At 32.2% G+C, this 14,551-nt stretch overlaps 1 long non-coding RNA gene across 3 annotated transcripts; it reads right to left on the reverse strand.

Annotated features, from left to right (window-relative positions):
* Nucleotides 1-304: 304 nt before the first annotated feature.
* LOC110038784 lies at nucleotides 305-11,260 on the reverse strand. 3 transcript variants are annotated; one of them, XR_002295457.1, is made up of 5 exons: nucleotides 11,014-11,260; nucleotides 7,950-8,023; nucleotides 2,395-3,305; nucleotides 2,079-2,219; nucleotides 305-1,093 (listed from the first exon to the last, which is right to left on the reverse strand). It is a non-coding gene; the product is annotated as an uncharacterized LOC110038784 (long non-coding RNA). The 3 variants fall into 3 exon arrangements; XR_002295455.1 differs by having other exon boundaries at nucleotides 305-1,180; XR_002295456.1 differs by lacking the exons at nucleotides 2,079-2,219; nucleotides 2,395-3,305 and having other exon boundaries at nucleotides 319-1,180; nucleotides 11,014-11,255.
* Nucleotides 11,261-14,551: the final 3,291 nt, after the last annotated feature.

The following is a 14,551-nucleotide window of genomic DNA, read 5'->3' on the forward strand; positions in this document are numbered from 1 at the left end:
CAAAACCTTGATAAATAGTAGGTTGGATATCTTCAGATCGTTATTGCAAATATTTAACTGATAAACAGCAGAAACAGAGTATATTACTATTAAGATAACTATTTTCAATCACTGCAATAGTTCCATGATGCAGATTAAAATATTAATCACAAAGTTACAAGTCCTCATATCAGTAAACAGAACATGTTCAGTTAAATTTTACAGTAGCTTTAATAGTATCCATTAATGGAACAAAAGTTGTAACCCATAATCTCCTTTCTGCAACTGAATATAATAAGAGAACATAATAGCACTAGTTTAATCAAAAGGTAAAGTAGCTTTAATAGAAATCCATTAATGAAATAATGCCCTATAAGCATTAATAAACTCACTTACATTATCCATAAATCCCTCTTGTAACTGAAAAAAAAAAATATCTTAGATAACAAGAAAATTCACTTCTGGAGATGCGGCTACTGAGGATTCTGGATCAAAAATATATAAAAATGGTACAATAAAAGCCAAATTGTCATGGCTTAACAAACATGAACCACCACGATGTTGAAACACTAAAGGACATATAAATTGTTAACTTAGTAAGTGAACTGAAGCTTCATGGGCACAATGAATGCCCGACAATAAGAGATGTGTAGCTGCTCCTAAGATCAGGACAAAGCTCTTCTTTGACTAATTTTCAGAAATCTTGTTGCATGTCAAGGGTTCTATATCCTGAAAAGACCAGAAAGGCATTTCTTGCCTCACAAGTTATACTTGTGCATACCAACTTCATCAACCTCAGCTGGTTAACTTATTATCTCACTGCTTCAGAAAATGATAACTGGGACAGAAACAAGTAAAATAAGTAAATGCTGTGACGGCTCCAACAAATAGATGAGATCATCTGCACCACATGAAAGATAAACTTTCAAACAAGCCCAACTGTTCCAGAAAGCACCAACCAACATAATCAGAAATTGTTCTGCAACCCAGTTGATATAATCCACTTCCTTGCCCTGAGTCAAGTTGAAATTGTCCCACCTTATCAAGGCCGAGTTCCTTCAGCATGCTGAGCTAGAAGCTGGAGCAGCCCGCCAGAACTTTTATTTTCACGTGTCTTGGATTGAACAACAGCCAATGAGATTGAGCAAATAAATACAGAGCTAAGTTAATACCGTTTCATTCTCTGCTCCACTTCAAAATACTACAATTGTCAAAGACAAATACTAAATAGACCTCAATTGGAAAAGAACCAATTTAAAGAAGATGAACATAATCTGCCCGCCATAGAGTTCACTCAAAGGCACTCTGACTGTAAAGATTATTCAAGCAAATGAACCATGACTTGAAGACATTAAGGGTTCATGGAAACAATGAAAAGCTGCACCTGCCTCATAAAAATAATAAACATGGAACTATGCATTCTTAGTGCTGCAAATATCAGACAACATGCTCCTCACTACGATTTTACTGTAAACAAGCATTTGTTGCTCTCTAGGATTGCCTGTCTGATTTGGTTGATTAGAAACAATTACAAGGGTTCAACAATTCTCCGATAGAAGCTTGAGAAAAGAAGATATGAGAATTTTTAGATCACATGGCCTAAAGATTGAACCAAAATGTAGACTTTTGCAGTGCCTAGCCCTCTCATAACACGTTATGAAGGTCATTTCAAAATTGACGCAAGAACAGAGAATATCCGAACATTCAAATTTTGAAGTTCATTTTCTAAAGTCACCTAGTAAGATCACTAAGGTAATTTGGCCACAATTTCTATTGATCAAGGAAACTAGATCATGAAACCTTTCTTAAAACAAATACTCTTTGACAGCAGACTATCCTAAAACGGATTATTTGAACAAGTTTCAGAACTAGAATATATAAATTGTCCACATATCAAGAAAAATGATTTCAAATTAAAAAGAAGAAGACATGATTCACATTAGTAAATCTTAAAGTCTGTTAATCACTTTATTTAGATCTTAAATCATAAATAAAGTAATTTGTTGACGACAAATTTTATATTGTATAACATGCCAAGCCCATTTGCTCTTACATGCAGTTGCTTACAATAGTTGAGCACATAGCAAACAGCATTGTACCTTTAGCTAGAATAAAATAGGGATAGCTGGGAATCAAAAACCAAGATATCCAGCTCCACCAGCTTGATCAGCAGCAGATATAAGTCAACCAAAATGCCTATGAAAACTCCAAAAGAAACAGCCATCCATAGCAGTGAAACCCTGGAAATAATTTCTTATCTATTCTCAACTAGATGCAATGAGACATGGTGTGGGTTATAAAGAAATAGCAAATGTGAAAAAGAAAATATGGCCAACACTAATGCAATAGGTAGATTACTTTTTAGGGAATGTAGCAAGAATGGCACCGGTGACTTTGTTAAAGCTTCTTTGTTACCTTCTATTGGAGTTTGTGACTTCTTTGCAGCTTCTTTGAAACCTATTGGCAATCTTGCAGATTCTTCGTGCATCTGCATGCATTGCGGGACTGCAGTGTGACCTGAGGTACTTGCAGCAGAATTGTAGTGAACCCTCGACTGCTGCACATTGAGGTTATCGCAAAAAGTGGGGGTATTCTGCAGATGATTTTTCATTGGTTTATGTGGCTTATGGATGTGATTATCGTGACCAAGTTAGTGCAGCTATTTCTAGTGTTGTTTTAATGATTATAAAGAAGATTTTTTAGGCATTCAAAAAAAGTAATTATATGACTAAAATTTTATATGTACAAATTGTTTTTTTTACTTCCAATATTTTCATTCTTGATCAAGTGTGAGAATTGAAGAATTCCAAGCTTGAACAACAGTGAGGTTTGTTTATAATGACTTCTGTTCCAGAATTTATTTTACGTCTCTTTCTTCTTAGGAGTTCATTTTTGTTTAAAGTTTGCTATAATTTGGATTTATGTCGATTGCATGATATTTCAATTACGTGGGTGACTAAGTGATCCTAAATCGTAATTGTTATTTTTTAATAGAATGCCATAAATCTTTCATCTACATTAGTTTCTATCATTGTTTTTGGAGTAATAGCCTTCATCATGTGAATCTTTAAATGTTTTGTTAAATTATATTTTGCATCACTTAATATATCTGGATTAGAAATTTTAGACCCTAGTATGACCCTACATCACACCCCTTAACAGATCTGCAAGTTAGTAAGAAGACTGAAAGATATCAGTAAGAAAATATCTACACAACACCAGAAGGTCTGAAGGGAAAACAATCTCAGCAACCTTGGGTCTGCCATAGCAAACAGGCAACTTCCAACAGGGACACCCACATCTCCCATACCGATCAAAATTGGGACCTAAAAAATCACAACAATTGATTGCATAACGAAGTAACAAAAATAAAGAAATAAAATTTTAATAATAAAAAAATGAGGTCCGCCTGGGAAGATGACACTAGCCACAATTGCAACATCTCAACTGATCTACATCATTTTGAAAGAGCATGTGTAATTTACGGAGATTCCTGCTAATTTACATAGCTGAGATCACTAATTTGCCAGTAGCTCAGGATATTAATTTCATATTTAACTAATGATGGAAGACACACCTTCACACTTCTTGATATGCTACAAGACGTTTCCTTGTTCAACAAAACAAAATTCAAGACAATAAAAAACAATTACATCATAAAAAATGTTAGCTGCAATTTAAGGATTCAACATATATCCTGAGACAAAATTAAAGTAGCATATCTAGAATCCAAATTTTCACTATTCAAAGCATGAAGCTTTGTATGTTCAAAAGGGTAGATATATCTGTGTGAATGTTGGCACTGAAAATTCAAGCACTGCCTGTAATGTCCTGTTTCAATTATCTGGGGGGAAAGAAATGAAGAACTGAAGAAGAGGAAGTGAAGAGCCGGGTAGCCAAAAGAAAAAAAAAAAGAGAAATGAAGCGGAAGGATCGAGAAGCCAAGAAGATAGATTCACTGAATTTTTCCTAGTATTATTGTGGTTTAGAAGGTAAAACATTCACTAGCTTTGTTTAAGCTTACTGTTGTTCTAACTTAACATTTCAGGTTTAATTAAGTGATTACAAGATGAGCGATAGAAGAAAATTTTTTTATAGAAAATGCGAAACAAATAGTGATGAAGTAAATTTAATTATACTGTTTAATTTAATTTGATTATTAGCTCTTTCATTTGTTAATAATTAGTTATGGAAAAAAAAGAAAATTTTAATTCCCATCATCCGGTCGTCTATATCTGTCTTGTTTATTTCCAAGCCCCAGGTCCGATCGTGATGCTGCCCATTTTGTGAGAGTAGTGGTTTTGAACTAAATATGTAGAATACAAATTGAATTTTAGATAAGATGTTACTCGGAGATTTCACCCTCAATTTGTGAGGAATTTGTGATCTAGTTGAGATTTTCTAAAGACATAAAGTCCTTATGATTCACCCCTCCTAAACAAGAGAGAACTCTTGCTTAAAGCAAGTTGATAATCACTAAAAATTTATCTTATAATAATAGTAATTTGATTTAAGATAGAAAAAATTTAGTGTCATAGCTCGAAACGGTTTGCGAGAGATGGTATAACCTGATTAAAGTTAATGCTTTTATTGTCTTAATTTATCACAGACCCAACGTACTTAATTTGAGTTAGTAGTTGACACAAGCTAATCGAAAGATCGTTCTCAGCACTCACAGGATTGTGGTTGCATCGTCCAATAGAACCTTATAAAGCAAGGATAACTATAAAAAATTGTCATATAAGATGCAGGATATAATTTACAGCTTAAGAAATTGAGCTATTGAAAAATTTTTGGGATTTTGGGCATCACCATAATATAATGATTTCATTTTGCAATAAATGACCTCGTCAAAGAGTCATAATCAAAATTATATTTAGCATTACAATTTTGTTATAAATTACTAGATCAAAAGAAAAGTAGAACATCTTTATTGGCATGAGATTTTGAGAGATTTCAAAAATATACTTGATATGGCATGAACACTTTGTGAGCTTAGATTATCTTATTAAATTTATCACTCTCAATAAATTAATGTAAGGGATGGATCAAATTTTACTGGTTAGCTTTAGATAAAAAATTCAAATGAAATGTCTTTTTTTTTATATTATAGTTTTTTTGGACTTCTGTATTTTTATAAAGATATAAGCCCAATTTAATTTTTCTTCAGATTTAAGGTCATTTTTGATAATAGGGTCTCCTTTGATTGAAATTTTATATCAATGCAACCATCATCAAAATGGAATGTTAGAATCATTTCTCTTTGTAAGTTAAGAGCTTGATTTTTTGAAAAATAAACCTACTTGGCTATGATGTGTAATATATGTGACCATAAGGGTTCATGATTTCCACATCCATCTAATTTAATTATTTATTACATCAAGAACCACATTCACACTACACCTACATGTATAGGATAAGATATTTAGGTTGGAATTTGTCGGTTCTTGCACAAGCAAGATAACTTCAAAATTTTGTATTTTAAAAAAAATTAAATTTTCTTTCTAGAAAGCTTTGAAAGCATTATCCAAATGAAAGAAAAAATAACTACAAGACGTATGCACGAAAAGGTATTTGACACGAGTATTTGATGATGTTTAGTTTATTTGATTGAAGTGACAGGGAGAATTAAAAATTATTCCCTTTATTGTAATTTTTCAAAGGGATATTATATACATAGCACCCGAAACATTACTATTTACAAAATATAGCACGCATGTGCTATTTTTGAACTTCTGAACCAATGTATTTATGTTTTCACGATGGAACAACTGAGAATTTGGTAAAAATGAAAAATATGGGTTAGGGCTTTATAATGAATTTTGATATTTGAGTGAGAATATGGAAAATGTATAAAAGAGGGTGCTAGATTTGTAAATAGCAATGTTTCGGGTGCTCTGCATGTAATTACCCCTTTTTCAAAATATATTAAATGAATGTCTATCATAGGGCAAAGGCCTCATCTACTCCAATCTGCTTCGCATAAAGGACAAACCTGAATGGTGAGACAAAATCAAATTTATCTAATTTTTATTCATCAAAATAATTTTTTATTTTTATATTTAAGCATATGAGAACAAGATTTGCACATATTTTGATGCACTTACATATTATGTAATTTGTACATATTAAATTATTTGTGTGAATTTATTAACATTGAAACACAGGCAAATTTACATTTTGAACTTTAATAAATGTATTATATCTGCTTGCATGTATGTGTTATAGATCTAGTTGTGAATGTCACTGGTTAGAATCTATCATGTATTTTCAACAGTCATAGTTTGTTTGCATGCAATTCATATTTTACTCAAGTGGAACTCATTAGAATTTTTCTCCATTTATAAATAGAAGGGCTTGCCAAATACATTTCACAGTTCAAGTTCAATTTACCGAATACGGAAAGATTTTATTCTTTGCTCGTGAGTTTCAACATCTCTATAAGTTCATCTGTGTTACATATTATCCTGTATTAGTACACATTGCATTTAAAGTTCTCCTTTTTGTTCTAGACAGGTATTTATATTTTAATTTTTCTTCATGTTTTAGTCCAAAAAGATTTTTTTTATTTATTTTTTTCAACAAGTAGAATCAGACAAAATTTCAGCAATCTCCTAGCATTTCCCTTATGTCAACTAGATTTAGCAGAGCGTTAGGCTTGCTCACCATGCAAAATTAAGTAAAAGATTCATTCATGTACATATAAGATAAGAGGAAGCAACTAGAAAGTTGCAATCTTTATAGTATTTTGGGTAAACTCTTAACACTATTTAAAAGATTTTCTTTGCAAATTTTGTTACTTTTTCTTAAATCTTTCTTTTTTTGTCATAATTCATCATATTTTTCTTCTTTGAAATGCATAACATCTATGTGCATGTGTGTGTGTGCATGCACGTGTGCGTGTGCATGTGTGAACGTGCGTGTGTGCATCTATGCACATGCGCATGTGCTTACGTGTGTGGATGTGTGTGCACATGTACGCATATAGCACATGTACACATATATTGTGCGCATGCATGCGTGTGGATATGGGTGTGGGTGTGAGTGTGTGCATGTGCTTCAATGTGACATTACTTGTATGGTTTTAATATGCACTAGTTTACGAGCAAAATGTACCATATCAAAATAAGTATGATAGTTTCTTTGAGTGTAATAAATAGTTATTCATATTTCTTTATTCTTTTTAGGTTGTTTCATTAGTTATTAAATTTTTAAATGTGCTTGTGTTTACAAGGCCAATGATAGCTTTGAAGTAGTTTGCTCGGAAAAAGGAAGCATGTCACGTGGTAAGTATTAATGTGGTATTCTTTGATGTAGGTGTGGAGAAAGGGAAACTAGCACCATCGTGAAACTCATTAAAAAGGTTCAATATTTCCCGCCAACGATCCACTAATCAACCTCCCACAAATGCTCTACTGATGGCATTTTCCTAGCGATGGTTAATGAATGAAGTCAACAATCCATTCTCATTATTACTTTATCACTATCCTACTATAAGACAAAAGTACCCATGAGGGAGAAGAGCATACATGCTCCACTGCCCAAACCTCCTAGCACCATAATTGCCCATCATTGCAATCGAAGGATCTCAACATCCCATTAATATTAAAAGATCATAACTACTACTACCATGAGAGAAAACTATCAAGGAAGAAGAACACCGATGTTCCACTGGTCTACCTCCCACGGCTACAATCACATCATCGTAATGACAAATGAAATTGTTCTCACCCTACCCACCAAATTGAGAAGAAAATCACTAAAACCCTACAAGTTGAGGTGAGTTAAATAAGAATTTATTTCCAAAAAGTACAACCTTAATTTTAATAATATTTTTCTACAAATACGATCATCGAAGCATCTAAATCCAGTAGCACGTTAAATTATCAACAAAATATAAATGAAATTTAACTACTATAATAACTCGACGCATAATAAATCATTATTGACACAATTAAATGATTTATAACCTTAATCACCGTCCCCTAATATACTTGAAGCATGAACCAAAAAACTCTTCTCCAGAAGATGCACGAGCGACAACCTGAAAATCATCAAATAATAGATGTGAGTTTATAAAAAAAAAAAAACTAAATAGAAAAATACCCACCGATTGAGTATAAACTATAATAAATGATGCATAAAAATTATAAAATAGAAAAATTAGAAATAATAATATGTATTATAGCATAAAAATTATGGATGTGTTAAAAAAATAATATTTTCCGATATTTAAATCTTCAATAGTGCTTTATTCAATAGTGCTCATAAAAGTTTATATGGATACTAATGATTATTGTGTTTAAATGCAAAAACATCTATATCAAAGCACGCCATGTATATAGATCCATTAAAAACTCATCAATCATTTATCATTTTTTTAAATTTGTACATGTTTATAATTGGTTTTATACGGCACCCAAAAAACAATAAGATAAGCAAAAACCAATAAAAATTCAACTATTTCCAAAAGAGTCATCAACAAATTCCCTAAAGGAATTTACTGACAATACATGTATTATGCCCACAAGCACAGCTTATGTAATTTTAAAAATACAAAAAAAATTATTAATGCAGATTATATTATCATCTAACACTGTTAAAATAATTTATGATATATGGCCAATAAATAATTCTCACTAATCAAAACAATAAACATAAACTTCTTAAAAATTTATACAACTATTAATATAACAAACCTAACAATATATATACATGTATATAAAGACGCACATGCACAGACGCACACATGCATGCACGCACACACACTCACACGCACGCACACAAGAACGCACGCACACTCACATGCACGCACGCACACGCACGCACACACACAGAGATATATATATGATCCTATGAAATAGTCAATACAACCACTTTAAGCATATTCCAAAAGGAAATAATTTTGAATTTTTCCCCAATTTATTCTTATTAATGAATTCCAACTATTGATGTGTTATATAATGCTTTATATAGTGAATATCATTGACCATGGTTTCATGTTTCCTTCAAACCCCATCTTCTAAACTAATAATCAAATTCTCTTTTGAGTTGCATAAAGAATTCCATTAAGAAAATACAATCACCATCAAATGCTTTTATCAAGAAGAACATGCTTGGGGAATTATACCTTCATTATAATAAGAACAATATATCTCCACCCATGATTGAGCTCATCAAAATCAAGAATTCTACACTTAACAAACCTCCTATCTAATAAGGGCTTATTAAAGGAAATTAGTAATACTTTGCAGGAAGTATTATTAATTATAAAAATCCAATAAAATATTTTTAGCTACATATACATATGTATATATGAATTTCCATAATTTCTCATGAAAGAAGAAAAAAAAATTAAGGATATTGGTTCAAATATAATGTCAATTATCTTTCAATAAGCCACCTAGCACAATCCGAATTCATTGCCAAATAACAAACAAAATTATTATAGTAAAATTTTAAGAGCTTACCTAGTTTCTCCAAGAACAAAGAAGATCACAACGGCAAAGAAGGAAAATAATAGAGAAAAACATATAGTGTTTCTATTCTTTTTTGCCTTCCCCAACATCCTCTCCATAAATCTCGCCTAATAAGTTGAAGCCAACAAAGCCATTGAATCAAAATTTCTTCCTCAATCTAGATTCCATGTTGTGTATCCTAAGAGCCACCGTCCATTATTGCTCTATTTTAGATCAACCACCTTCCTCCCACTCATCGCTTGCTCTTCGTTTGCTCAATCTCTCCGACTCACTCGCTCTCTTATGATCACCCTAGGATCCCAATTTGAGGTAAAAAACGGTTCGGCTAAGGCGATGGGGGAGGGAACTAGGTTGGGCAGGTCCAATTTAGAAAAAGGGGGTTAAGATAGGTTATTATAATTGTTCTCCAACACCGTGTTGTACTCTACAGCCCAACCTCTTGTTATCATGTTCACTCGCCTTTACGACCGCTTGTCACTATGCAATCAAAGAAGAACCAAGTTGAGGAGGAACAGTATAGAGAACAATAGGAGGCGGTTTGTAATCCGGACAACACAGCTATTTCCATTTTTTATAGCAATTAACAAAATGTGCATAATATAGTATGATTTTATATAGGAAAATTTTGAGAAACAAGGGTTTTGAAATTCAGCATCTTCATTACTTCAAGTGAGAAAAAGTATTAGGACTCATTACCCTTAACTCTATTTTATACAACTTTGAATCAAGTTAAATTTAGTTTCCATTTTCCTTACTAATCTTTCTACAATAGTCCCACGTCACAATGAAACTTTAAATCTAAATAAAAAAAATTGTAACTAAATCCTCTTAATTAAAAGACCTTGCAAACATGTGTGCTCGTTAATTAAATACCATAGTGTGTGGAATTATGATTCTTCTCTTATGAAACAAAATTGGTCGTACAAACAAAAGAAGACTGCCTCACCCACTGTAAGCACAAAGCAAACTTGAGAAGTTTAGTTATATATACATCAAAGGACCAAAATCAGACCTACAGCAGTTTCCCAAAACATTATTTAAGAAAAAAACAACGTATCAAGCAAACTATCTGCTAAAAAAGGAGAGAATTGAACTATAAAATCTTATCATATGGAATTCCATGTAACCCAAATATGTCAATAAACCATAACAACGAACTACCAAGCCCTCTGATTTTGGCACTTCATTGCATTAAAGAAGAAAAAAATCACCAACCGGCTAGGACAATAGAGTTCTCCGCCTACAACTTTCACCTCAGAAAGATTGGACAAAAACTTATTCAAAGAGGAACATGCCAACCATTTGACTTGTTATCACAGATACTCATCTATTAAACTTCACATTTCAGTACCTATAAATGGAATCTCGACCACCGATCTGACAAACACAATTGGGATAACAGTCTACACAATTAATCGTGAGACAAAAGTATAAAAACAACAAAAATACATGGAATCGATATCAAGAGTTTTATTGGAAACAGGATCCCATTATCGATTGAACGTGAGAATCAGCGTTCAGAAATGGGGAAAATCACATGAGAGCAGCGAGATACCTTAGGACCAGAAATATGCCGACAAGCAGATATCCGGCGGCAACGGATTCCTTTCCACGGGAATCGTTGGTTCAAGCTGTCTTCCCTTTCAATTCAAGAAGGAATCGTTCGGAAAAACAAAGTAGGGAAGCAAGGGAAAGGAGAAACCGGAGGGCAGCAATTTGCTATCTTCAAATTACCCAATTTGGGGATTATATATTACATATTACATATTTTACAAGCACAAGAAACATCGAGGACAAGGTGACCTTGCAAATTACCACTAATTTAATGTGCACCCCCTTCAGACATATATTACTTTAATATTTATATATTTATTTGAGGGATGTATAGACGCACCATTATCACTTGAAATAATATTGTTTAGTACGCCTAAATTTATTTATTAACAATAATCGCCTCTTAATTAATACCCTTCTCACCTTTCTAAAATTTTTGTCATTTTTGTATTCCTAGTCCTAAAACTCTCATTGTTTTTACCTTCCCAAAATAACAAAACCCTCAACCACAAAAAAAGAGGATAACAAACTTGGATTGGATCTCTCTGAAAGGAGAAATGATGGGACCTACCGCGTGTGAATGTCAACGTCTAGAAGGAAGATGTGAGAAAGTTCTAATGGGATCTCGTGAAAAGAATCAACGAAAAAGTCGCCCCGTGCATTAAGATGAGATCTCACTAATATGTCATTTGGTGCTTGCCTATATCCGCTGGCTAGCATCATTTCATGTTTAAATATGGCATTTAGACTTAAGAGAAGTTTTAGTCTACTAAAATTAGTCTTAGCCTGGAAATAAAGTTGGTTTTAATTTGTGCTAACTAGTTCTACAAAATTACAAACTACAATTAAAGATTTACTCCTACAGTGATCCTACTAAATATATTTGAATTGGTGATAACCAATATATAAAACTACCCTCCCTTGCAATGATTTAAGTAGTGTGTAAGAAAATGAATACTTTAAATTGAAATTGTGACTAATGACAAATAGGAGCAGTTCTCATCTTTATCCCCTCCCGAGTGCAAAAAGAAGTTTAGTTAAACTGGTTTTAATTCCTTAAACCCCAATTTGAACCCATCAAATATTATTTCCATATATATTTGCATCTCCCTATAGTTTACTTTTGTTTCATATCCTAAAGTTTAACGTGAATATTCTAATCATTCTTCCATTGCTCTCTGGTACAATTAAAATATATAGTCTTTATGTACATATTTTTATACCTTTTTTTGAGATATTGTGCTTTAATAAAAGGTATTTGTGTGTTTTTTTAAGGTACAATCAAATGGATGAAAAATTATGAAAGTAGTGAAAAAGAATCAAATTTGAGAAATAAAGAATGTGCAAAAATGAACTGTGGCGCCTAAACGCCCAAGTCTGACGCTTACACGTCAGTTAAACAGAGAGAACCACACCTAATCGTCAGGTACCCCGCGCTTAAGCGCCAGAAGTAGTTATTTGAAGATTCATTGAATTTGGACGAGTTTTTGAAGAGGTGTTTGAAGCAACCCTTGGTAAAAAAGTGGGAAATAGTTAATGGACACAAAAATTCATTCAATTTTCTTTCGAAAGGAGGCAACTTCTAGAAGATTCATTGAATGAGGACACATTTTAAGGAGACGCCTAAGCACATCTTGGATTGTTATAAAAGAAGACTTAGATCATCCATGGAAGAGGCCAATTATCATCCATCCATCCAGACCAACCAGTGTCAACCACCACATACGCCGCCGCCTATCGCCACCACTGCCGCCCATCTTTTCTTTTTATTTTGAGTTGTATTTTGTATTGTGAGTGAAGGAAGAGAATTAAAGAGACTCAAAAAAACTTCAAGACATTTGGTGGAGAGCAATTTCAGATAATTTTTTATCTTTGTGACTATATTTTGTTTTAATTTAGACTTCTTGTTTGTGTGCATGATTGCTACTTTCAAACTCAAGTGTGGTTATGTTTTCTCCATGAATTCTAAGTAGATTTCTTATCTTTTTCCTTAAATTGGTAAGTGATTAAGTATTGGAGGGAAGTTGTGTGAAGTATTAGACTTAAATGTTAGAAGAAGTTGTGATGATGTTAAATCTTATACTTCATTTACTTCTTGATTTGACAAATTAAGGTGTTAATACCTATTGCGAGAACATGTAAGATCCGAGATGATATTGTCTCAGTCAACAAATGGCGTCAATAAATGATAAGAATCGCATTTGATTTCATGAATGAGAATGTAGTTCATGGGGTTGAATGCAAATAAATAGGAAAATAAACTTTGAAGGGTATAGAACTAGAGGACTTTAGAGTGACAAACTAAAGCCCCCAATTTGATTTATAATTTTAGGTTTTTATATGAGATGTTAGCCCCCATGTTAGCCCCCAGGTTAGCCCCCAGGTGGATGGAGAAAAGGGAACTCTAGAGTGAGAGCTAGTATCTTTCTTATCTAACCCGTCTTCATGACTATTTAAAGTATAAATTAGCCAACGTTCTTTATAGCATCTCTAGTAAGGGTAAAGAATATTATTGTTCATATTTGGCACAACACAATTAAAATAATTTCACAATAGAATTCTTATACTTTTTTACTGATTCAAGATGAAGAAAAAGATATTTTATTTATATTGCCTTCATTTTGCAAATATCTAGTTAAGTTAGTTAGTTGCTTACTTTATTCTCAATACTCAAAAATTACAAAAAGAATTGAACTTTCATTTCTATTTTAGTATCTAGAGTTTAAATAAGAATTTTTTGCTAAGTAGAATTTTATTATCTAATTTCTCCTATTTTATGAAGTACATATTATATTTTCCTTGTGGGTTCGATATTCGAGGCTTAATAAAAAAGTCTCATATTACTTGATAACGCATATTACTTGATAACTCATATTACTTGATAACGATATGTATACTTGTGTAGTATCACATATTTGATATTATAATTGTATTCTTTCTTGCTTTTAAATTAAGAATTTACCTAGCTTTTGCTTGGAATCAAGTTTTTGGCTTTGTTGTAAGTTAAGAATTATAATTATAAAAATTAAGCATATAATCGCATACATCGCATTGACATCTATAAAGAGAATCAGGATCAACTTTTTTGGCGCCGTTGCTGGGGAAAATTAACGAGAATTGCAAAATTTTTAAAAGATTTTTAGAAAGCAAAATTTTTAATTTTATTTAAATTTTTAGATTTATTATAGAAATATTGTAGTGTTGTTTTTATATAAAGTTCTTGTTTGTGTATTTTTATTTTATTTTATGTGTTTTATAGTAATGTCTGTGTATTTCAATTTCTACAAGACTAGTGCCTTACATTATGAATTAGAAAGAACTATTAGAAAATTAAAAAATTAAAAATTACTGAAGAAAATAAAAAAATTCAAGAAATGAAAAATCAAATAAATAAAAATACTGAAGAGTTTAGACCTTTTAAGAGATTATGCAAACCCTACGGTGGATGAACTTCATTGTTGTATTTAAAAACCCATTGTTGTGGCTAATTCATTTGAACTTAAACCCGCTATTATCCAAGTGGTATCCAATAATCATTT

The sequence above is a fragment of the Phalaenopsis equestris genome, unplaced genomic scaffold (genome assembly GCF_001263595.1).
Source record: "Phalaenopsis equestris unplaced genomic scaffold, ASM126359v1 Scaffold233848, whole genome shotgun sequence".
Lineage (NCBI taxonomy): Eukaryota > Viridiplantae > Streptophyta > Magnoliopsida > Asparagales > Orchidaceae > Phalaenopsis > Phalaenopsis equestris.